This window comes from Megascapheus bottae, chromosome 8 (genome assembly GCF_031878675.1).
Source record: "Megascapheus bottae isolate mThoBot1 chromosome 8, mThoBot2.hap1, whole genome shotgun sequence".
Classification (NCBI taxonomy): Eukaryota; Metazoa; Chordata; class Mammalia; order Rodentia; family Geomyidae; genus Megascapheus; species Megascapheus bottae.
In genome coordinates this window covers 16838740-16864760 of record NC_143516.1, presented here as the reverse complement: position 1 = coordinate 16864760, position 26021 = coordinate 16838740, and positions in this window count along the sequence as shown.

Here is a 26021-nt window from a genome sequence, read left to right as displayed (position 1 = left end):
ATTTACTGAAATTTTAAGATCATAACTATTTTCCTCCTCAAAATATATGGAAGAAAAGTAAGTATTGAGCTAAAATGGGAAAGAATTTAGGGAAGACCATGAGCAGAAACTGTTTTTGGATTGCTTTTCTTTATGTTCAAATGACCAAATGAAGCAATTCCACTGTTTTTCCTAATGTGAAAAAGACGATCAAAGATTTCCTACTTTAGCCACCTTTATTACTTACCATTCCAGAAACCCCACATTCCTAAAATAGGTAAGAATCTGAAGCACCGATAGAGAAAATTTGCTTTTGGAATGTTGTTTTATTTCTACTAATTCTAGAATATATGTATATGGATCTGAAAGATGGGCTTCCTGGCAGAAATTTTATAATCTTATTTTTTAATAAAGAAGCAAAAAACAATCTTTGAAAAACAGAACAATATAATTTTTATTCATATTGCATTAATGGCTGCAGACCAGAGGCAAAATAAGCCAAACAGGAAGAGAAAACAGTACGTATGGGTAATAAGATTATGATAATGTTACTAAGGAACCATAACTTTTGACTTTAATAACCTTAATGTGATTCAATTTTCAATTTTAACATTATAATGACTCACAATCCTAATTATCACTTTTTTGCATATCATATTCTTTCTTATTAGAATTGGTAAGAGGACTATTTCTTGGTTTACACATTTTTTTTGTTTCATTTTAAAATATGCTAGCAATATTTAAGTGTAGTAATTTCCCATGGGTATTTCACATTCTTTGTACAAAAAATATTTTTAGAAAGAAGGCTTAATTGCTCAAATAGTTCCCATATTAAAATTATCTAGGAAATTATTTTATTTTTCATATTCATACATAATTTATTTTAACTAACCAAATCATCAAAGAAATAATCACATTAAAGGAATTATGTTCCATTATCTGTATTAGGTTTTCTAGCATTTGTATTTCCTATAGAAAGAAATCTGTATAATGAGTTACTCATACAGAGCTTTTGAAAATTCTTCTTCACTATTTTCTTTCTTAAAAATTATTAAGGCTGAAATGTTAAATGTGTTTTTATTTAATTAACAAGTATTTATGAAATTGCAATTCTACACATGGCCTCATTTAAGAAAAGATCAGTGTAAAGTTGCTTGAATGGATCAGAGAGCTGTAATCTGATACTTTTCTACTTTTCTCTTGTAAAGGTCCAAAATTAACCCAAAGCTCCATAAAACACTGCTGGAAAATTAGTCATTTGCCAAACTTAAAAGCAATTTTGTCTTTCATTGGATTAGAAATCAAGAAAATCAGCATTTCTTTCTACTTCTAGCCTACAATCCATCACTAACCTATTCTAGACTTTCACACACTATGTATATCTTACTGATGTCCTTACATATCAGATTCTACTCTTTATAGTATTCATCCCAGGTAATTTGCCTCTCCATGAAGACCCAGATGGCTGGAGCTATTGGACATAGCAACTATCCAAGAAACATTTGCCAACTGGATAAATAAACCAATGAAATAAATAATTAGAAAAAAATAATTAGAAAAGTTCAAAAAAGTATGAATCATGCAAGAGCATGCCCAACAAAAATTCATTTGTACATGAAAAAAACCTACAAATATCTGTAGTGTTATATACTTGGCATATCAATAAAGAGGATTTCTTATTTACATAGGAATGTGTCTTCTCTACTATGACTTGGAAATTGCCCTATTTTCAAGTTCACTTTAACTGGGTTGCTAAAGGTTATTCACTTTTCTGTTTTCAGCATTTCTTACATTTATTTTTTCTCTCCAGCTACTGCATATAAACATCTTCCCCAATTTAAACACATAAGAAATTGGATTTTTAAAAATTTCTTTATCATTTCTGCTCTGTTTATTCAAGCCAAACATGTGAAGCTCCTGTGTTACATGATCTACTCTTTCCAGTTCCAAGAACTCACCTTTCTTAAATTCCTCACATTGCTTCCTATGTCCAACAAACCAAACAATCATCTCACATGAATCACATATACATACACAACTAGACAGGTCATACTGTTATAACATGTATGTTATTTGTGTAAGGAAAAAGAAATGATGATGATGGCAATAAAATGTTACTGATTGCTTCTTATGTACCAGGTCTTCTTTTGACATTCATGAAAGGCCTATGAGATAAAAATTGACACGCACATGTATAAAACTTAACTACATAACATGATTTTTATTGATGGGGTTGGAATAATTCTGCTTCCAGTAGTCTACTGTCTATACTTGTGGATACTAGAATGGAGTTAATATCAGCAAAGATACTAAAAACTATGTACCTATAATCCCAGCTACTTTGAGAGGATGAGAGAAGAGAATTATGGTCAAGGCATGACTGGGTATAATTATAGTATGCTTATATCTCAAATGACAATCTGAGAATAGTGGCCCATAATCCTAAAAGGTCCATGGTGTGAAACTAGCCAGGGAAAAAGTGGAGAATTTATTTAAAAATTACCTAAAAAACCAAAAGAGTTCAAATGTGTCTCAAATTATAGACAATTTTCCAATGCAAGAGTGAGATCCTAAGTTTATAGCATAATACTCCAACAAACAATAAGATTTATGTGACTTCTTCACTAGATGAGCATTGCATAATTTCTACTTTCAAAAAACTACTCTTAACCTGAGCGTCATAACCCAGGACACCTGCAGAGCCATGTTCATCGCTGCACTATTCACAATAGCCAACTGATGGAAATAACCCAGATGCCCTACTACAGATGAATGGATACAAAAATTGTGGTACAAATATACAGTGGAATTCTACAAAGCCACCAGATAAGAAAAAAAATGGAATTCACTGGGAAATGGATGAAACTAGAGCAAATCATGTTGAGTGAGATAAGCCAAGACCAAAGGAACAAAAGCCACATGATCTCTTTGATGTGTGGATATTAGATCCAAATAGTACAAGAGTGATCACTCAATACTTGGGTACTCAAGGTCATTGACATGAACTTGGAGATATAAATATAACTATATAGTCATATAAATCTATGATGGGATATATATTCCATACATATATTGATATATAGATTGATACATATCTATGACATACTAACTCTCAGCTTACTTTTAATTTTATACTTAAATTTATGTGCCAGTGATTGCATATAGAGATTTCATTCTTGGACATTTGTTTCTTAAGATTGACATTTGAAATATGATGTAAAAATCAGTACTAATAAAATAAATAAAAAACTATTCTATATCTTTTATTTTGGTGAAATTTTACTCTTTTTCTTTGGCCAGTCCTGGACTTGAGCACAGGGCCTGAGCACTGTCCTTGGACTTTCTCAAGGCTAGAGCTCTACCACTTGAGCCTCAGCACCACTTCCGGCTTCCCACTCTTTCTTATGTATGTGGTACCGAGGAATCGAACCCTGGCCTTTGTGCATGCTAGGCAAGCATTCTACCACTAGGCCAAAGTCCTGGCCCAAAATTTTACTCTTTACTTCTTGTCTCCTTCTACTTATTTACATTTTTTCTCAAAATTGTGTCCTTGGCTTTGTTTTCTTTTTATTCCCTCAATTTCCCTAGGAAATCTCATTCATGTCTGTGTCCTCAGATATATCTTCATGTGAATATTTTGATAATCAATAGCTATTTTCACTTATATTTGCAAAGCTAAACAAAAAATTCAATTACCTGGAATATTTCTTTCTTCTCTTTTTGTCTTTTTTGTGATTCACTCTAGCAATGTGCTTTTGTATAGAAGTTCTTATCTGTCTATTAGGGACTACTTTTTTGTGACTACTATGACACATATAACAGCTTTTGATTTTTTGACATGTCAGTTTTAAATGATATTACATGATTAACATATGACTTAGGAAAGGAGGAAACATCCTGGAGATCTTTCATTTAACCTCATTCTGTATAGCTTTGAGCTAGGTTTTGAGCTATTGTAATCCTCTACTAGGAGAGGCCTAGATTTGTACTAATTATCACAAATGGGGCGATATCATTCTTTCTCATGGAAGCATAAAATTCCATTGTGTATAAATACCGCATGTTCCTGATCCAATCATCTACCCAGGGGTATCTGAGTTGACTCCATATCTTTGCTATGGTAAATAGTGCTGCAATGAACATCATTGTGCTAGTGGCTTTAGCATGTTCTTGTTTCAGGACGATTGGGTAAATGCCAATTGGGATTGGGAAACAAGAGCTTTATCTTGAGTGATTGTTTTCCTCAATGTACTATGTTATTTCTTTTCTCCTTTGTTGCCCTTTGGTTAATCTCATATTGCTACAGTACCTGACTTGGTTACTTGGCATATTTTATGTACCTTTATTTGTTTATTTGAAATAGGAAAGGGAACGGGGAAAATAGGATGATTGGAAGGAGTGGGAGGAGAGAAATTGGAACAAAAACATGAGAAGGTGTATCAATGTGTGAGAAGTAATGACCCTCCTATCTGGAAACATAACTGTAACCCATTTATATATTACAATAAAAAATTAAATAAATAAAAAAGAAACTACAAAGAGAAAAGATAAAGAGGAAACTAAATTATACTATGAAAATTGCATTTAATCCATTCCTCCTCAGGTTTTCAATGACTAATTATCCATTTTCAATGTCTATATTGTCTATCATGTGAGTATGGATATTGTCATTATTTATAATCATTTCATGCTTTTCTTTTTTCCCACTTGAGATATTAAAGTAACTGAATGTATAAAAGATCAAGTAAAATTTGAGAGGCAAAACTGGAGAAGCAACTTCATATTTTCTACTTGGCTTAGAAGAGACAAAGAATACTTAACCATGGGATTATTAAAAGTTCACTCAGCTAGATATTTCTAACTTTAATTGAGTTTTGTTTAACCTTGCCAGAAACCTGTGTACACACAACAGCAATATATTATCAAGTGAATAGAAGTGATAGGAAACTACATCCATGCATATAAAAGGTACAAAAATGTGTTTGAACAAAGGAACAATGGTTCCTTGCCACTAACTCTTGCTGCATTGCTTTTTCTCCCCTAATCATTGCCTGGTTGTTGATACCCTTACAAGTAACTGAGTGAAGAATTAGAACTGAAGCCTGTTCAAATAGTGTTTCACCACCATTACACGCTGGTGTCATCCAAAAAGTGGATGCCTGTGTCCTTATAACCCTGCTAAGCAGTGGATCTCAAATAGAGTGACAAAGGAAAATCTCCCCAGCAAGCAGAATTTCGAGCAGTACAATTTGTTTTCCACTTTCATTGGCTATTTCCCTAGGCTAAGAATACAAATATGCTCTGATTCATAAGCAGCTGTTAACAGTTTTTTTTGAAAGGTCAAGGACTTGGAAGGAATAAGGCTGGAAAGTTGGAAGTCTGGGGCAGGGGTAGGATACATTTCTCAGATTGAGGACAGAATTTGAGATACTGGTATTTCTTTTAATGAATAATCAGCAAAGGTGATCCACAGTAGAAAAAGCTCTCAGTATTCAGATTGCTGAAATGACAGTCCTATGGTGCTCAGTAAGCTCTTTCTTGGGCCACTGTGGTAATTGGTAAGGGGCTTTTAAACAAAATGTGTATAGTTTTGAAAATGGAGAATACCAATGAACTAAAAATAATTATGGCTCTTCCTCTTTCTTTACTGTTAGCGTGCCAATGAATAATGACTAGTGTGCCAATAGCAGAGGCCATTGCTGCCTTCCACTTCTAAAGCCATCCCCCATGGTTCCAGTCAAACACTAAGGTTGGGTATACTAATATACTGAACCATTTCTTCACTAATGACACAGGGATATTTTTTACCCTCACTGGGTTCTGCACTTTCTTGGGCTATACATTTGCTTGCTCTCCCAGAATTGCTCATGCCAGGGGGCTATTATCATTTGTAGACTTCAGGAATTTATATCCAACATCATTTCATGCCACATACTTCATATAAAAAATTCATCTTACAGAAAAGAAAGCAATTGACTGGTACTCTTGTAATTCAGTTGTATTAGCACATTACTAAGAAGTAACTGGCTTATAGAAGATGAAATGACTTTCTGAAGATTCAATTACAGTGCCAATTGGAAGGCAATGTTTAAATCAATGGAAAACCATTATCTGGTATGATTCTCTTCATTGCCAGAATACAAGAAAAGGGAGTGGGAGCCTTCACTTCTGTATCTATAACCCATTTTTGAAATCCATGCTTCTTATCTGCAGAACTTAGATTTTGCTAGTGTTGAATCACTTTTTCCCCAAAGAAAGAACACTACTCATTCATACAACATTGGCTCCATGACAGTAGAAGATAAGAATGTCACCTTTTTGCCCCCTAGGAAAATTGGCTATCCTTATTTTACTAATTATTCATGAGTATAAAGGTGAAAATGAATTTCCAATTTTATATGGTCCCAAGGAAAGATAGGTATAGAATAATCAAATTAAAAGGCAAGTTGAGTAGCCTTGCGTAATGAAGATTTGAACACTCACCCTATCTAGAAAAAGCATGGCAAGGTGAAGTGTTTGAGAACAAGGGCATATGGAAATAATAATAGAAGAAAGAAATTATGAGTATACACAAGGGGCATAAGAACTATTTAAAATATGGACTAAAACAATTTTTATACAATTTCCCTTTGCTGATCCAGTGTTGATTAGTCAATGGAACTCTATTCTTGTTTTTCTTTTGTTTCTGTCTTTCATATACAGTGAATTGGTGATCAGTTTTATTATGGCTTTATGTAGAAAACTATTAAGTGAAACTGGGACTGAACTGATTACTCTTGAAGACCATAAGTGTTAGCTAGGACTACAACGATGGGCTCCATCATATCTCTGGGAAAGGGATGGCTTCAAACTAAAATAAACAATAGTGATTCAGTATTTGTTGTCATTCATTTGCTGTATGAAAGTTTACCTTATATAATTTTTACACAGGGGCTGAAAAAGTAAAGAAGTTGATTGCATGATAAGGAAGATCTTTTCTCATCTGGATGGGGGGAACAGATGCCTATAATGTCAACAATTTGAAGGTGACAATAGAAAGAATGGACTGGGTTATTTTCGCAAAGACAAGTCCCATTTTTTCCAAACTCATCCCCGCCTATTTTAGTGATATTAGAGCTGGACTTGATAATGATTTGCCATTCTTCCTTGGACAGGCAGAGTTAGGAAAGAATCATAAAGAACGTTGTGCAAGCAGAGAAAAGGGAGAAAGATTGTCTCTGGCCTAAGCTCTACTATTTTTCAGTGTGACAGCCAATGGGAAGCCTAGTAGCACTTGGTTCAAGAGTACTTACTGGGGGCTGGGAGTCTGGCCTAGTGGTAGAGTGCTTGCCTAGTATGCAGGAAGACTTGGGTTGGATTCCTCGGTACCAAATATATATATTAAAAAAGAAAGAAGCAGTGTTGTGGCTCAAGTGGCAGAGCTCGAGCCTTGAGTAAAACATGTCCAATGACATTGCCTTGGGTTCAAGCCCTAGGACTGGCAGAAAAACAAAAGAAAGCTACTGGATAAGTGTGGACTACAAGAGTGGCATTATCCCACCATTCAGCAGGTTATCCCTGCAGAACAACCTTAGGTGTGTTCTTAAAAAGGTTTTTCAAACCACAAGGCACTATTGATGTCCTAAAATTCTTTGAAAGTGGTAGGATTTGAAATATGTTCTCAGCTTGGCAAACATAGCTCCATATTTGTATTAGTAAGGACATTTTCTAAGTTTTTAGTTGATCTTTCTTTTCCATACTTGGGTCTTTTTTTCCTACCTTTTCAGTGGTTAATGAATATTTATTACAAACATTTTCCTACTTTTACTATTCAGTCTGTTCTCTGTTTTCTGACTCTATCTCCACTGACAAAAATACTAAATATCTCCCTTGGAATTTAATGATCTCATAATGGAATGCAGCAATCAGAAGTGGAATAAGAAGCCAAGTCTAATTATACAATGAATAAATATCATCATGAATAATGAAGTTTATAACACCTGATGAAATTAAATGCTTGCAATAATATCACAAACTGGAAGGAGGATTAATGTGATTAAATAATTCTTAGATGTTTATATTTTCTAGGAAGTGTTAATTTTTTTGAAAATTTAGTGTCAAGATGAATCTTGTTACATTGACAGTAAACTCTACAACAATATCCATGCAATGTGTGATTAGAATACTGATAGAGGCAGTGGGTAATAATACATCAATAACAATAATGACCATTAAGGAAGATGCTGATTAAGTTAAGAAAAAGAGGACCTTGAGAGGTGAAATATGAACTCTGATACAATCATTATTCTAAATGCAAATAGAGTTGAAATTCTGAATTATTTGCAACCTTATGATATTGGCTTAGCATATTATCAAATCTAGTTCCATATGTATTATCTATCAAGTCAAGACAGAGAATTTTACTGAACTATAAAAACAAGGAAAGACAATAAAAGAAATTAAAAGAAACAGAAAAGACAAGTCAAGATAAGCAAAATTATTTCCTAAAATCTGACACACTAGTTCAGATTTTTTAAATTGTAATTAATAGAGGGGTTACATTACATTTGCCAGATAGAAGGTGCATTATTTCTCAAACATTGGTATCCCTTCTTATGTTTTTGTCCCCATTTCCCTTTCCCCACCCCTCTCCTCATATTGTTTTCCCCCCCTTCCCTTTCCTATTTCAAATAAACAAATAAATGTATTTGCAATATACCAGATAACAAGGTCAGATATGTAACAATATGAGATTACCTAAGGGGCAACAAAAGAGATGTGAAATAACATAGTACATTAAGAACAACAGTCACACATTATAAAGCTCTTGTTTCTCTATCCTGGAGGTCCTTTCATTTAGCCTCATCCTATGTGGCTTTGTGTATCTAGGTTTTGAGCTATTGTAATCCATGGCTAGGGGAGTCCAAGTTTGTAGTAATTATTAGAAATGAGGGAAACCAGTGAACCTATGTTCTTTGGTTCTGGCTTACTTAATATGATTATTTTCCAAGTCTTTTCATTCCTTACAAATGCGGCAATGTCATTCTTTCTGATGGCAGTATAGAATTCCATTGTGTGTAAATTCACATTTAGATCTCTCTCTCTCCCCCCACCCTCCCCCTCTGTCTCTCTCTCATCTCTTTGCCAGTCCTGCATCTTAAACTCAGGGCCTGGGCACTGTCTTTGGGCTTTCTCAACTCTAGCACTCTACCACTTGAGCCAGAGGAACACTTTTGGTTTTTTCTGTGTATTTGTTAACAAGGAATCGAACGCAGAGATTTGTGCATATTAGGCTAGCAGGCCACACTCCTGGCCCTAGATTTCTAAATTTCTATTTAACTGTGAACCTCTTTATATTCCCTGAAAATATATAAAGTTAAGATTTCTAAATTTGTGGGGAGAACTATGATATCCATTATAATAATGAAAAAATCTAAATATTAAACTGATAGAAAAAAAGAGAAAAGGAAAGTATCTTTCAACGCACTTTCTAGATTTCATTCATATTTTGAATGAAGTATCAGCTTGTTGTCTGAGAAGAATACCTTTAAAATTACAACACATATTTATTTTTATTAAATGAATTTTCTGCATGTTTATGATATTATGTTGATATTCATGTTTGGTTACCTGTATTCCTTCACTATCTCGGTATATTAATTATTTTTATATTTCATTTTTTATTGTTGGGATAATGTATAGAGGGGTTACAGTTATATTCGCCAGGGTACTTTGCTTCTCACACATCGATACTCCTTCTCATGTTTCTGTCCCCATTGCCTTCCCCCCACCCCTCACAATCATCTTGTTTTCCCCCTTCCCTTTCCTATTTCAAATAAATAAATAAATGGATATACAATATACCAGGTAACAAAGTCAGATACAGTAACAATATGAGATTAACAAAGGGTAAAAAGAGAAATAACATAGTACATTAAAAACAAAAATTACTCAAGATAAGGCTCTTGTTTCCATATCCTAGAGATCCTTTTGTTTAGTCTTATCCTATATAACCTTACATACCTAGGTTTTGAGCTATTGTAATCCTCTCCTAGGAAAGTACTAGATACTTAGTAATTATTACAAATGAGGGAAACCATTGAACCTATGATACTTTGGATCTAGCTTACTTCACTTAATATGATTTTTTCTAAGTAGTTACATTTCCTTACGAATGAGACACTGTCATTCTTTCTGATGGGTGCAAAGAATTCCATTGTGTATAAGTACCATTAACTTCCAACAAAAATGAATTGATACAACACCCCCATTTGTAAAGAAATGGAAAAAGTTAGAGAAATCATATTAAGTGAAGTAAGCCAGACTCAAAGGAACTCAATGGTTTCCCTCATTCGTCATAATCAAAAGAAATCTTGGGCTCTCCTAGCAGAGATATAATAGAGCAAAACCTAGATACATAAGAACATATAGAATGAGGCTAAACGAAAAGACCTCCAGGATATAGAAACAAAAGCCATACAATGAGTGATTGTTGTCCTTAATGTACTATGTTATCTCTCATCTCTTTTGCTGTCACTTGGTTACAGTATTTTACCTTGTTATCTGATATATTGTATATATATATTTATTTGGTTATTTGAAATAGGATAGGGAAGGGGGGGAAAACAAGATGAGGTGTAGGGGTGAGGGGAGGGAATTGGGGACCAAGACATGAGAAAGGGCATCAATGTTTGTGAAGTAATGCACCATGTATCTGGTGAATATAATGTAACCCTTCTATTAATTACAATGAAAAATATATGAAAAAAACAGGCTTTACCTAACTCATGTATGGTAAAATGAACTAATAAACCTGGTAAAACCCTACTGCAATGTCAAAAAAATGTATTAATAAACATTTTGCTTTTGTAATCCCTTCTCATTTATTTTCTTTTTATTTTGTAAGAGAAATTATGGGAAAGATCATTTTTGGTTATTTCAATATTTGAAAGGAATATCCTGAAAAATTCTAAGTATGACATTCACTTATTTAGAAGGAGATATTTTAACAACTGATTAATCATTAAGGAGACTATGAGACTATTCAAAATATATTTATTTTTATAATGGTTTGGCAAATTATATTTTCTCAGATAATTTGATTAGCTCTTCTTACTATAATATTAATTAATACAAGTGTAATGCAACATTTTTTATCATGTGTTTACTATCTGCTGATTTTAAATTAATCCGCTTTTATTATTCATGAAAATATCTTCTTATTTTTTACTAACTTTGTACAACTATCTATGGAAAATAAAAATAAATTATTGATTTCAAATAAATAAATAATTTCATCTTTTGGAATCATCTATACAATTTTCTTTTTGCCAGTCCTGGCCTTGAGCTCAGGGCCTGAGCACTGTCCTTGGACTTTCTCAAGGCTAGAGCTCTACCACTTGAGCCTCAGCACCACTTCCGGCTTTTTTCTATGTATGTGGTAACCAGGGAATCAAACCCGGGTCTTAGTGCATGCTAGGCAAGCACTTTAACCACTAGGCCAAACTCCCGGCCCCATCTATACAATTTTTATAGTTACATCATCAATTTTATTGTGTTTATATTAGTTTTTCATCCTATTAAGTTATTATTTATATTACCTTTATTGTGTAATAATTAATTTCAGTTAAAATCCTTAGTTTACTATTCCTGCATTTTTCTGTATTCTGTATATTTTTTCATATATTTTTATTGTAATTAATAGAAGGGTTACATTATATTCACCAGGTAGAGGGTACATTACTTCACATACATTAATACCCTTTCTCATGTCTTGGTCCCCATTTCCCTCCCACCACTCCTGCCCCTCATCTTGTTTTCCCCCCTTCTCCATCTGATTTCAAATAACCAAATACGCATATATACAATATGTCAGATAAGAAGGTGAAATACTGTAACAATATGAGATAGTCAAGTGATAGTAAAAGAGATGAGAGATAACAGTACATTAAGGACAACAATCACTCATTACATGGCTTTTGCTTCTATGTCCTGGAGGTCCTTTCATTTAGCATTATACTATATGGCCTTATGTATCTAGGTTTTGTTCTATTGTAAATCTCACCTAATAGAGCCCAAGGTTTCTACTGATTATGACAAGTGAGGGAAACCATTGAGCCTAAGTTCCTATGAGTCTGGCTTGCTTCACTTAATATGATTTTTTCTAAGTCTTTCCATTTCCTAACAAATGGGGCAATGTCATTCTTTCTGACAGCAGCATAGAATTCCATTGTGTACAAATACCACATCTTGTTGATCCACTCATCAACTGAGGGGCATCTGGGTTAGTTCCATATCTTCACTATGGTAAATAGTGTTGCAATGAACATCCTTGTGCTAGTGGCTTTAGTATGTCCTTGTTTCTGGATGATTGGATAAATGCCAAGTAGTGGAATTGCTGGGTCATAGGGGAGCTCTATGTTTAGACTTTTGAGGAACAGCCATACTGCTTTCTATTCTGATTGAACAAGTTTGCACTCCCACCAACAGTGTAGTAGGCAATATCCCCTCCAGCATCTGTTGTCATTAGATTTCTTGATCCTGGCCATTCTAACTGGAGTAAGGTGGAATCTTAAAGTTGTTTTGATTTGCATTGCTTTTATGGCCAGAGATGTCAAGCATTTCTTCATGTGTCCATAGGCCATTCTTATTTCTTCTACAAAAAAGACTTTCTTTAAGTCTTTGGCCCATCTTTTAATGGTATGGTTGTTTCTTTGGAGATAAGTTTTGGAGTGATTCAATTTTTTGAGCTGTTGATATATTTTAGATATAAGACCTTTGTCCGTTGTATGATTAGTGAAGATCTTCTCCCTCTCTGTAGGATTTCTAGTTAATTTGCTAGCTATGTCTTTTTCCATACAGAAGCTCTGCAGTTTAATGCAGTCCCACTTATGCAGACTTTCCCTGGTTTGTTGTGTTTCTTGGTCCTTATTAAGAAAGTTTTGACCTGTGCCAACGAGACCTAGTGTATCTCCTATTCCTTCTTGTAAAGTTTTCAGTGTATTCGTTTTTACCTCTAGGTCTTTGTTCCATTTGGAGTTAATCCTGGTGCAGGGTGACAAAGAAGGATCCAACTTTAATTTTCTTCAGGTGCTTAACCAGTTCTTTATTTTCTTTGAAGGTATTGCAAAAGGAGTTGCTTTCCTGATTCTTTCCTTGTTCCTCTCATTGTTGCCATTTAGGAAGGCCGTTGATTTTTGAGAGTTAATTTTATACCCTGCTACGTTGCCAAAGTTATGAATCAGCTCAAGAAGCTTGTGAGTGGAGTCTATAGGGTTCTTTAAATACAGAATCATGTCATCTGCATAGAGGGAAAGTTTTACCTCTTCTTTCCCTATTTGGATCCACTTTATGCTTGCTTCTTGCCTTATTCCTCTGGTTAGGACTTCTAATACTATGTTAAAGAGGAGTGGAGAGAGTTGGCATCCTTGTCTCATTCCTGATTTTAGAGGGAATGGCTTTAGCTAGCATTATTAGGTATAATGCTAGTTGTGGGTTTGTCATACACAGCCTTTATTATACTGAGGAATGTTCCATGGATTCCTAGTTTCTCCAGAGCTTTTAGCTTAAAGGGGTGTTGGATCTTGTCAAATGCCTTTTCTGCATCTATTGAGACAATCATGTGATTCTTGAACACCTTGACATACAGTATTTCTCAACAACTTTCAACTGTTGATCCATGCATTATAAAAGTTCAAGGATGAACAGAGGACCAGAAGTAGAAAAATAGTATGAAAGACAAGAGGAGAGATAAGAAAAGAATAATGTAGGAGTGTAAGATTAATATAGTAATGAAGAAAAGAGATAGCATAAGGATAACTGACTTGAGGTGACAGAAAGGTAAAATAGTTGAGTATTAAATTTAGAAAAAATAAGATAAAATTTATGAAAAAGAGAGAGGAAGATGGCACTGAGACAATAGGGACACTGCCTTGCTCTCTCTCTCACAAAAAGAGAGAACCAGGGAGTCCCACAAGCCAATTACCTTAAGAAATCCACAGCAACAAACTCAAAAAGCAACTGAGAAGGACTCAAACTGGAAAAGAAATCCAGATAAAGCTTACATCCAACTTTCTCAAAGAATTCAGAACATGAGGACCCATCCCCCACCCCTCACCGCTGGCTCCAAGCCATGAAAATTGGTGGTGGGCGCTGGGCTGGGCAGCCCCGCCCGCTGCAGAAATCAGCATAGGACCAGGCCAGCAAGCCGCAGAAGCAGCGGAACCCAGACGCGAAACCAGAACAGCAAGCAGAGGAACCTAGACGAGGAACACAGGCGGCGGCGGAGATCCAAGGGGAGTGAATGACTCCCCAACACCATGGAGCAGCCCACAGCCAAATGAAGAGGCGTGAGTAGCGCAGCGTGTCCCCAAACCCATCAGGAAAGCAGAGCTGGTGCCAAGCAATAGAACTTAACTCAGACCCCTCCACCCCTCCTGAGAAAGACTGGCAGGAGCAGAGGGGCAAGGAATTTAGAATCCTGTCCCTTCCCTCAACAAGGGGAAAAAAGAGAGAGAAAGAAACCTAGAAGTAAAAATAAATAACGACAATGGACGCTGACCACTTCTCCATAATCTCCCTAAATGTGAATGGGCTGAACAATCCAATCAAAAGACATAGAGCAGCAGACTGGATTAAGAAACACCACCCATCCATATGTTGCCTCAAGAGACCCACCTCACTGCCAAAGACAGAAACAAATTCCAAGTGAAAGGATGGAAACGAATTTTCCACTCCAATGCACCATGCAAAAAAGCAGGAGTACCAATCTTAATCTCCGACAAAATTACCTTCTCAGTAAATCAGTACATAAAGATAGAGATGGCCATTAGATACTAGTAAAGGGTACAATCCATGCCCATAATATTTCAGTTATAAACATTTACTCCCCCAACATGGGAGCACCCAAATTCATCAAACAAACTCTCTTAGAGTTACAGAACAAGATAGACTCAAACACAATCATAGTGGGAGACCTCAATACATAACTCTCAACAAATGACAGGTCAACACAACAAAAATTAAGCAAAGACACCATCGACTTAAACGACACCATACCCCAGCTGGGTTTAACAGATATACACAGAATCTTCCACCCAACGGCGAAACTTTTTACATTTTTCTCAGCAGCACATGGAACACACTCCAAAATAGATCATATAATAGTTCATACAGAAAACTTAAGCAGATACAAGAGGTCTGATATAATCCTATGCATTCTATCAGACCACAGTGGAGTCAGACAAATTCTGAACAATGCAGTCAAAGTCAAAAAACATTCAATCACTTGGAAACTGAACAACACACTTCTGAATAACTCCTGGGTAACAGATCAGGTCAGAAATGAAATTAAAAACTTCCTTGAATGTAGTAATGGCAATCAAGAAACATCACAAAGGAACTTATGGGACACAGCAAAGGCAGTTCTAAGAGGCAAATTTATTGCACTAGGAGCGCATATTAAAAAGACAGAAGAAGAGCACATAAATAACCTTAAAAAAAACGTGAAACACCTAGAGAAGGAAGAAAAAGTTAATTCTAAAACAACTAGAAGGACAGAAATAACAAAAATAAAATCAGAAATATCAGAGATTGAAATAAGATCTACTATACACAAAATTGATAAATCAAAAAGTTGGTTCTTTGAAAGAGTCAACAAAATAGACCCCTGGCAAGATTACTCAAAAAAAGGAAAGGGGAGACTCAAATAAACAAGATTACAGACCCCATGGGAACAATCACAACTGATTCCCAAGAAATTCAATCCATAATGAACAGGTACTACCAGGGCCTATATTCAAAGAAACAAGAAAATCTAGTAGAAATGGATGATTTCTTAAATAAATATAGGCTACCCACACTGAACAACAATGAGGTAAACAAATTGAACAAACCAATTTCTTACAATGAAATTGTGGAAGCAATCAGGGAAATGCCAACCAAATAGAGCCCAGGGCCAAATGGATTCACTGCAGAATTCTACAAGACATTTAAAGATGAAATAACACCTATACTCTTGAAACTCTTCCAAGAAATAGAAACAGAAGGAGCAATACCAAACTCATTTTATGAAGCTAATATTACTCTCATCCCCAAACCAGGAAAGACCCAACAAAAAAAGAAAACTACAGACCTATCTCTCTAATGAACACAGACACAAAACTCCTCAATAAAATACAAGCCAACAGAATCCAGAAACAAATTTAAAAAATCGTACACTATGACCAAGTGGGCTTCATCCCACAGATGCAAGGCTGGTTTAACATTCACAAATCAATCAATGTAAATACATCATATCAATAGAGTTAAGGATAAGAATCATATGATAATTTCTCTGGATGTGGAGAAGGCATTTGACAAAATACAACATCCATTCATATTGAAAGCACTAGAAAAAATAGGAATAAGAGGTACATTCCACAAAATAGTGAAAGCCATGTATGAAAACCTACAGCCAGTATTATACTAAATGGTGAAAGACTGGAACCATTCACCTTAAAATCAGGAACTAGACAGGGATGTCCACTCTCTCCACTTCTCTTCAATACAGTGCTGGAACCCTTAGCCAGAGCAATAAGGCAAGAAAAGGACATCAAAGGGATCCAGATAGGGAAAGAAGAAATTAAACTATACCTATTCACAGATGACATGATCCTCTACTTGAGTGACCCAACAAACTCCACTCCCAAACTTCTAGAACTAATAAACCACTTTAGCAAAGTGACAGGATACAAAATCAACCTGCAGGAGTCAGTAGCCTTCTTGTACACCAACAATGCACAAACAGAAGGCCAAATCAAGAAAATGATCCCATTCGCAATAGCCCCAAAAGAATAAAACACTTAGGAATATATTTAACCAAAGATGTAAAGGAATTATTCAATTAAAACTATAAAAGCCTACTGAAAGAAATTAAAGAGGACAGTAGGAAATGGAATGACATCCCATACTCATGGATACGGAGAACCAACATAGTGAAAAATGGATATACTGCCAAAATTGATATACAAATTCAGTGCAATCTCCATCAAAATCCCAAAGACATTCTTTATGGCAATAGAAGATATAATCCAAAGATTCATATGGAACAAGAAAAGACCTAGAATAGCCAAAACAATTCTAGGCAAAAAGAGCAATGCTGGTGATATTACAATACCAGACTTCAAACTCTACTATAGAGCCATAATAACAAAAACTGCTTGGTATTGGCACAAAAACAGACCAGAAGATCAATGGAACAGAATAGAAGATCCAGAAATAGAACCACATACCTATAGTCAACTTGTATTTGACAAAGGAGCCAAAGATATACAGTGGAACAAACACAGTCTATTCAATTATTGGTGCTGGCAAAACTGGGCAGTCACATGCAGAAAACTAAAAATTGACCCTAGCCTTTCGACATGCACAAGCATTAACTCAAAGTGGATCAAAGACCTCAATGTCAGACTGGAAACCATGAAACTAGTACATGATAAAGTAAGAGAGACACTGGAACTCATAGGCACAGGCAAAAGATTCCTGAACAGAATCCCAGGGTCACAACAGATTGGAGAGAGACTGGATAAATGGGACTACCTAAAAATAAAAAGTTTCTGTATAGATAAAAACATAGTTGCAAAAGTAGAGAGACAGCCAACCAACTGGGAAAATATATTCACCAACAATAGATCTGACAAAATGCTTAATATCCAGTATCTACAGGGAACTCAAGAAACTAATCTCCCAAAAACCCAATAAACCATTCACTAAATGGGCAAGGGAACTAAAGAGAGACTTATCAGAAGAAGAGATTAAAATGGCAGAAAAGCATATGAGAAAATGTTCATCATCTATGGTCATAAAGGAAATGCAAATAAAAACAACCCTAAGATACCACCTTACCCCAACAAGAATGGCCAAGATTTTGAACTCAGACAATGACAGTTGCTGGCGGGGTTGTGGAGAAAAAGGAACCCTACTACACTGCTGGTGGGAATGTAAACTAGTTCAGCCACTCTGGAAAGCAGTGTGGAGGTTTCTTAAAGAACTGAAAATAGACCTTCCCTATGATCCCACCATACCACTTCTGGGCATCTATCCTGAACAGCATGACCCAGGATATTATAAGGACACCTGCTCAGGTATGTTCATCTCTGCACCATTCACAATAGCCAGGCGATGGAAATAATCCAGATGCCCTACTGCAGATGAATGGATGCAGAAAATGTTGTATATATACACAATGGAATTCTACCTAGCCAACAGACAAGATAAAATAATGGCATTCGCAGGGAAGTGGATGAATCGTGAGCAAATTATGTTGAGTGAGACAAGTCAAGACCTAAGGAACAAAAGGTGCATGGTATCCTTAATATGTGGCTATTAAATCCAAAGAGTACAAGAGCAAGGACTTAATAACTGCATACCCAAAGCTATGGACATGGTAATGGAAATATAAACATAACTATATAGACATAAAAACCTATGACTCTATAGACATAATATTTTGTTTCATAATTAATATGTTTCCATGACATACAAACCCTTCACCTAATTTTGATTAATTCTAAATACTAAGTCCCAGTGATTGTAAATAGAGATTCCCTCCTTGAACACTTGTTTGTTAAACTTGTCATTTAAAATATGATGTAAATATCAACATTAATAAATTCTTTAATAAAAAATATTATGAAAATAAGAAGAGTAATAAGAAAAATATATAAAGAAAAGAGGAAGGTATATATAGGAGAGTTCATTGATAAAAATTGTAAAAATAAACAAAAAAAGAAAAAGGAAAAAAAGAATAAAGGTGGGGGGAAAATCCCACACAATTGTCAGTTCTTACATAAGAAATACTAGGGTTAAGAACCAACAGAGTAAAAAGTGGTGACTGTATCTATATAAAATCAGTATAAATATCATTTGAATTTAGTCTGTACCCACTGCTGTCACTATGTTTCTAGGAATGACCACAATGACAGAAGAAGGAAAGCAGGGGGGTAGGGAGGGGGAAAATCGAAAGAATCATAACATCAAAAAATGTGATGGTAAAATGGCAAAAAAATAATATTTATTAAGATGCATTGTATTTATAAGATGAAAGAGTAAATTGATAAAAATGTATCATTTTTAACTGACGCCCTTATTTCCTGTTTCCCAATGTCTGTGGAACAAGAAGAAGGTTTCTAGACACAGAGGAAGCATTTAGTTCTTTCCTCTGACTCAAGTACTATTGGTTTGTTACAGAAATGTGGAGGTATAGAGATGGCTATTGGTAGCATTGACCTAAGTGACATGATCAATCTGTAGATCCAAATGTTCCTCCTTGTCTTTTAAAGTCAAGTCTCCAGGCTGAAAAGTGATGACAGAGAAAGTATCTGTCATCTATCTTTTATTTAGATTGGACTGCATTGCTCCATAGAGCTTCAGATGGTTTTCAACAAGACCTTTGCTTAGTCTTCTCAGTCCCAAACTAAAGTAGTAAAAACTATTTCAAAATTTCTTTATTACTTCAGCAGGACATTCAAGATATAAGTATAATTTTTAAATAGATCATTTTTCCCACAAAATGAAAGACTTACCATTTGTATAAATGCACAGAAATTACTTTGATGTGATGCAATGGAAATATAAGTCAGATGTAATGATTTGTGTTAAGAATTTGTCATCTTTGAAGCTTTAGCAAAATTTGGTTTACACATTTCTTTGGAGGACACATGTAATTCTTGTTCAGGGAAAACGTATTGTTAGGAATTCTGACTCCATAAATAGACTTAGACAGTATTGTGTGTGTGTGTGTGTGTGTGTGTGTGTGTGTGTGTGTGTAGTCTGCTATCTTTTCATACAGTATAATGACTGAATTAATGGCCTGGTTTAATAAAATGTATCTTTCTTTCTTTCTTTCTCTCTCTTTTTTCTTCCTTGCTTTCTTTTTATTCTTTCTGTGTCTTTCTTTCTTTCTTCCTTTCTTTCTTTCATCTTGATTCTTTTCTTTCTTTTCTGGGGGGTGGTTAAAGGTCAGGGCCTGGGGCTCTATTACTCTATTGACAAAACTCTGGCCCATATGTTTGCTATAGAGTCTAAGCTGGCTTCAAACTTATGATTCTCACTTTCCTGCTTCAGCCTCACTGATGCTGGGACTATAGAACCTCAGTCTTCTTAACATTTCCTCTTCATGAATTTCTTTACATCAGTCACTTCTATGTATTAAGCATTGATTTAGGAAAATATGTGGACTTAGGTTTTATTTTTTTAAACAAAGGTGAAATCTTAAAGAATTGAACCACCAAAGAAACCCTTGAAAACAGATGTTCACAGAGCTCCTCTAAGAAAGAATTTGTATTGAAGGTATTAAAATAATATCCAGACATATATCCAGTCATTGGCTTCTTTTGTGCAATTCTCATACAAAAAAGTTACTGTAAATTTCATCTACATGTATAAAATATTATAAATTCTACAGCCTAACGTTTATTGGTATAATCTGTTGACTCATCAACTTGAATAAGGAAGCTGTGCTTTTTTTTTTCAGTTTATTACACAAACTCCCTTCAACAGTCTGTGGCATAATCATCAATAATTTAACAAATGTACTTAGTGATTAGTTGAATTCCATACAGAATCTTTTCAAATTTTCATTCAAGATCTTGAATAAACTATATATTCACTATAATATTATATCCTTGTATCATTAAGATATTACAAGCAGGGATTTATCGTAAGAAAATATTTCCTTCCTTAAAACATGTTCTTTCTGCTGTGCGTTAGTAACACATTTCTTTGTCCTAGCTAATCTAGAGACAAGAGTTTGTAATTGTTGCACTCCAGGAAAAATATTTGACAGTTCCCCACTTTAACCAGTAAGCAGGGTGTCGGGGTACAGATGTGCTCTACTAGCATTACAGAAAACAAACAAAATGCAATATAAACACACACACACACACACACACACACACACACACACACACACACACAAACCCAAGTGGGCTACCTTAAGCCTTCCAAGGATTAAATTAAAAGTCAATATCTAAACCTTGCCTAATAGCTACTTATTATCTTTTGAAGTATCAAAATAATTCTTTTATTTTTAGCTGAAGTTCCTTAATTTCTAAATAGCATTTAGTAAAAAGAAACAATACATGATGATTCTATGAGGATTAGTTATAAAAGATGATCATGTGAAATAAATCAGGATATCATTCATGAGACTAATATTTTGATTAGATGGGGTAATTTTGAACAATAAGCATGAACCTTACCAAAATGCCTACACATTTTAGTTTTGCATGTCTAGTGTTCAGTCTATGTCTAGCAGTGATGTCCTCAGTGAGACTCAAAGCTATCATAAATGGCAGTGCTTTCCTTTCTTTCCTTTTTCCTGCCTTGCCAGTGATTTTTGTCAGCATCAAACAGTTTGGTTTCAGGTGCTCACACAGTTTCTGAAGCTTTAACTGGGAGGGCCAAGTAGAAGCCAAAAGCTTGTATTGTCAATGCTTGCTACGTATATACTTTCTTTATAGATGAATTTGACAAAATTTTAATAAGCTTCTGATAAGTTATTAGCTAAAATACATAATTATATTTTATCTATATCCTATTGTTTAAAATTGACCAAAACTAATGAACCAATAAAAATATATTTATAAAACCAAGTGTCTTTGAAAACCAGTAAATATATATATAGCTTTGTGTTCTGGGTGAAAGAGGGAAAATAATTTACCAAGTATTTATTACAATATAAGGAAGTTTTCCTGCAATAAACTGTATTTATGAATCATTTGTAAAACATTAATGGAAATGTAACCTTTGAAGTAGTAAAAAATAGCTCAAATTATTTTATAATTCCTTTATATACAAAAAAACATTTCACCATTGATACCCAAGGAATTTTATATCTGAAATGAAGATAACACTGATTTACCTGAAAGGCTTTCTAAACTGTATGACTCTCATTAGGCCACTTGTGAAAAGGATTTATTTAGCTTTAAAAGATTCATCCTTCTACATTTTATAGGAAAACTTGTTTGTACCATGAAGCTAAGGATTAACATAGATGAGTAGGTATATGAGTGAATGTATATTATTTGGACAAGTTACTTCAGTAAACAGTTCACAACTATAAATGAGTAAGCATTTTTGCTTTTTTATGTTATATTGTGCACCTTTAGTCCATCTTTTGAATATTCTCATACCTTAAACAAATATTTTCAAATAAAAAAACATTAAGCAACAACAATAAAAATCAAAGGAATAGACTATAGAATACATTATAATAGTTAATAAAGGGAATGTATTTCAAATACACACTGTCTTCTTTATGCTATTTTATATCACCTAATGGAGATTAACCATCCAAGTAGGTTGGTATTAAAATAACCAGAAGGTGGTCAGAAGCCTACATATATAACTTTATATCATATTATACAGTCTTCTATTTTCTTAACATTTTCAGCTTATGGATTTCTAGCACAGTGAAATAATATTTCAGTAAGGTAGATTTCACTTTTCTGTGTGCCTCAAGGATCAGAATTAGAATATTTTTCCTCTTTATCAAATAATAGAAATGTGTTTGAATTCTTTTGGAGTCAAATATATCTGAACATGAAATTTGTCATGAGATAAAATACACTAGAGGAAAAAGAAAACAGTATTTGCAAAAGCTATTAAGGATTGTCCTGGAAGGCTTTGAAATTCAGACATTATATCCATCTTAAAATGACTTAAGAAGTACAATATTAGTTCAATGGAAGAAATATATTTTTGTGTAGCATCAGATGGAGTTATTATGTTTACAAGGAGCTAGAGAATAAAAAAGTGGAAATCTTATACATTTGACTCTTATTATTCATGATAAAGTTACTCTGAAACATGAATTAGCAATACAGAACCAGCTCTCCTAGGGGAAATAATTCCTGGTTAGGGCCCTCTCTGGCTTCTAGTAACAATATTTTAACCAACAGGGAAATATAATATAAAAATATGTTTATTGTGTGTGTTGTTGCTTAAAGAGGACATATAACATATGGCATATTTTCACTAAACTAGAATTCACTATCAACTGTGCTATTATTACTCATGCTTGTACAATCCTCATCTAAGATGTTCTCCTTGTGTTTAGACAATGCCACAGCACTGTCTCTGAAGATTGTGATGTGTTGAAAACCATCAACAGAGTATATAGAATGCAGAACAGATAAGCAACAATAGCAAAACTCCTGTGACTAAGTAGATCTTGGATGGACACCTGTTCACAAACTATAAGCAAAAACAAGAAAGAACATGACCTGTAGGCTTCCCCGGGCAATGTTCCAGTTATAGAAGTCAATTAGTTTTCTTCTATTTTCTTAGTACCTCTCTCCTAATAATGCGCATGACATTGACGTGAGGATGACAAAAATTTTATCAAGCAGACATCAAAGAAAGGGAAGTCACAAAATGATGAGCACAGACTATACATAAAAGGCAAACAGGAGGAAATCAGTAAAAGATGGTGGCGGTTCAGTGTGAGTCTTTCTGAGTTCTCCCCAAGAACCAGTTCTAGCATCATAGGGGAAAGTTCATACACAAAGATCCATTCTAAGTAAGCTTTAGTACCACAGAGACCTCAGTCAGAGAGGAGAAAGGCATGAAACCGGCTCAAGAAGACAACGGGGAGTGGCGCCAGCCACTTAGAGCCACCACGGAGACAAAGCCTCCCTCCAGAACCTGAGCAGATGTTGCTTCTCTGCAGCGCAGACCTGCCAGCTCCAGACAGAGCCAGATAGAGCCTGCCTGAGCCCAGAGCCAACACCCAGCCATGGCGTGGTCCTGCCAGATTCACGGAACCAGAAAATCCAGCAATTCGACATGAAACTCAAGAAAAATGGCAAATTAAGGAGTAGCATGTCCTACCCAATATAAACAGGCAGTGGAGCAGTCAATGGCAATATTAGAAGAGAGTCTTCTAAGTGCTAAACAAATGCAATTGATAAACATGATTAATGAAAAGTTTGGAAACATACAGAGATACGTGAGGAAGCCATATCTAAACGAGATGAAACCATAAAGAAGGTGACACATGAATGAGAGGAAGCCATAATAAAGGATTTACAAAGAAAAATGGACAAATTCATAGAATCCACAAACAAAAAGCTGACCGAACTCCAACAAATGTCCAGTGAGAGTAAAGCTGCTGAGCTAACCACTGTTATGGAAATCAAAGAGTTAAAGAAGTCCATACATGATCTAAAACAAGAGATGCAAGGTATCAAAAATGAGCAATTGGAAGGAAGGGAGAGGAAGAATAAAGTAGAAAATATTGATGGCTGGTTAGACAATGCAGAACAAAGAATTTCCCGGGTTGAAGAAATCTAATTGTTATAAGGAAAGAACAAAAAGTGAGTCAAACAAAATCTAGGAAATATGAGAGAACACTTCAGGAGGTCCAAGATATAATTAAGAAACCTAATTTAAGGCTAATCGGTATTGAAGAAGGCCTGGAGAAAGAGGTCAATGGTATTGGAAAAATACTTTAGGGAATCATCTCAGAGAACTTCCCAAATATCCAGAAGGGCAGGCCCATCCAAATACAAGAAGCTCTTTGTTTGCCACATTATAATCCATACAGGATCAACAGAGACCCAAAGAAATGATCCTAAAAGCTGCCAGGGAGAAGGGAAAAATCACCTACAAAGGAAAACCAAGCAGAATAACCACAGATTTCTCAGCAGAGACCATGCAAGCAAGAAAAGATTGGAAGGATAATAAGTCATGCCCTTAAGATAAGTAACTACCAACCAAGAATACTATACCCAGCTAAGCTCTCATTCATAACTGAGGGAACAATAAAAACCATCCATTCCAAGGAAAAGATGCAATATTACATAGCAATCAAACCAGCATTACAGAAAATTCTCAAAGATGTTCTACACATTGAAAACCAACCCAAACATGATATTGACAAAGGAATGGCACCTAAAAATCATACCAGCTAAGTACCGCAAGAACTGTCAAGCCCCTGGCCCTAATGAAAACTGTTAAAAATGATAGGAACTAGTAAATATTTTTCAATCCTAACTCAATGTCAATGGACTTAACTCTCCAATTAAATGGTATAGAATGTCTAGTTGGATCAAAAAGCAAGATCCATTGTTCTGCTGTCTTCAAGAGACACATCTTGCCCCCCAAAACAAATATTTTTTAAAAGTGAGAGGTTGGAATAAAGTTTATCAAGCTAACAGCCCCCATAAACAGACTGGAGTTGCCATCCTCATATCAGATAAAATAGATTTCAAATTAAAATTAGTGAGAAAAGACAAAGAAGGTTATTACATACTAATAAAGGTATCTCTCCTCCACAAGGACATAACCATCCTAAATATCTACACACCTAATCCCGGAGCACCGAACTTCATCAAGCAAACTTCAATTTCACTAAAACCACACATAAATTGAAACACAGTGATTGTTGGTGACTTTAACACACCACTCTCACCTATGGACTGATCAACCAGGCAAAAACTCAACAGAGAAACCTCAGAATTGAACAATTGTATAGACCAACTAGATCTAAAAGACATCTGCAGACTATTTCACTATTTGGATATTTGAAATCAGATTGGGAAGGGAGGAAAACAAGATGAGGGACAGGGGTGTTGGGAGGGAAACAGGGACCAAGACATGAGAAAGAGTATCTATGTATGTGAAGTAATGCACCCTCTATCTGGTGAATATAATATAATCCTTCTATTAATTATAATAAAAATATATGAAAAAATAAAATAAAGCTCTACTTCCTTTCAAAAAAATGGCAAAAAGGAAAGTGGTTATAACCAAGCACCTTCTACCAAACACTGGTAGCTCACTCGGTCCTCTAACACTTCCTACTTAGGTAGCTAAGATCCAGAGGTTCACAATTTGAAAGTACTTCAGGTAGAAAAGCCCAAGTGACTCCATCTTCAAAATAACCCACGAAAATACAAGCAGGAGGCATGATTCAAGTATTTGAATACCAGATGAATAAGCAAGAGACTCTGATTCCAAATTTTAACATCCAGATTAAACTTCAATTTATATAGAATTATCACAAATATGTAAGAAAATTA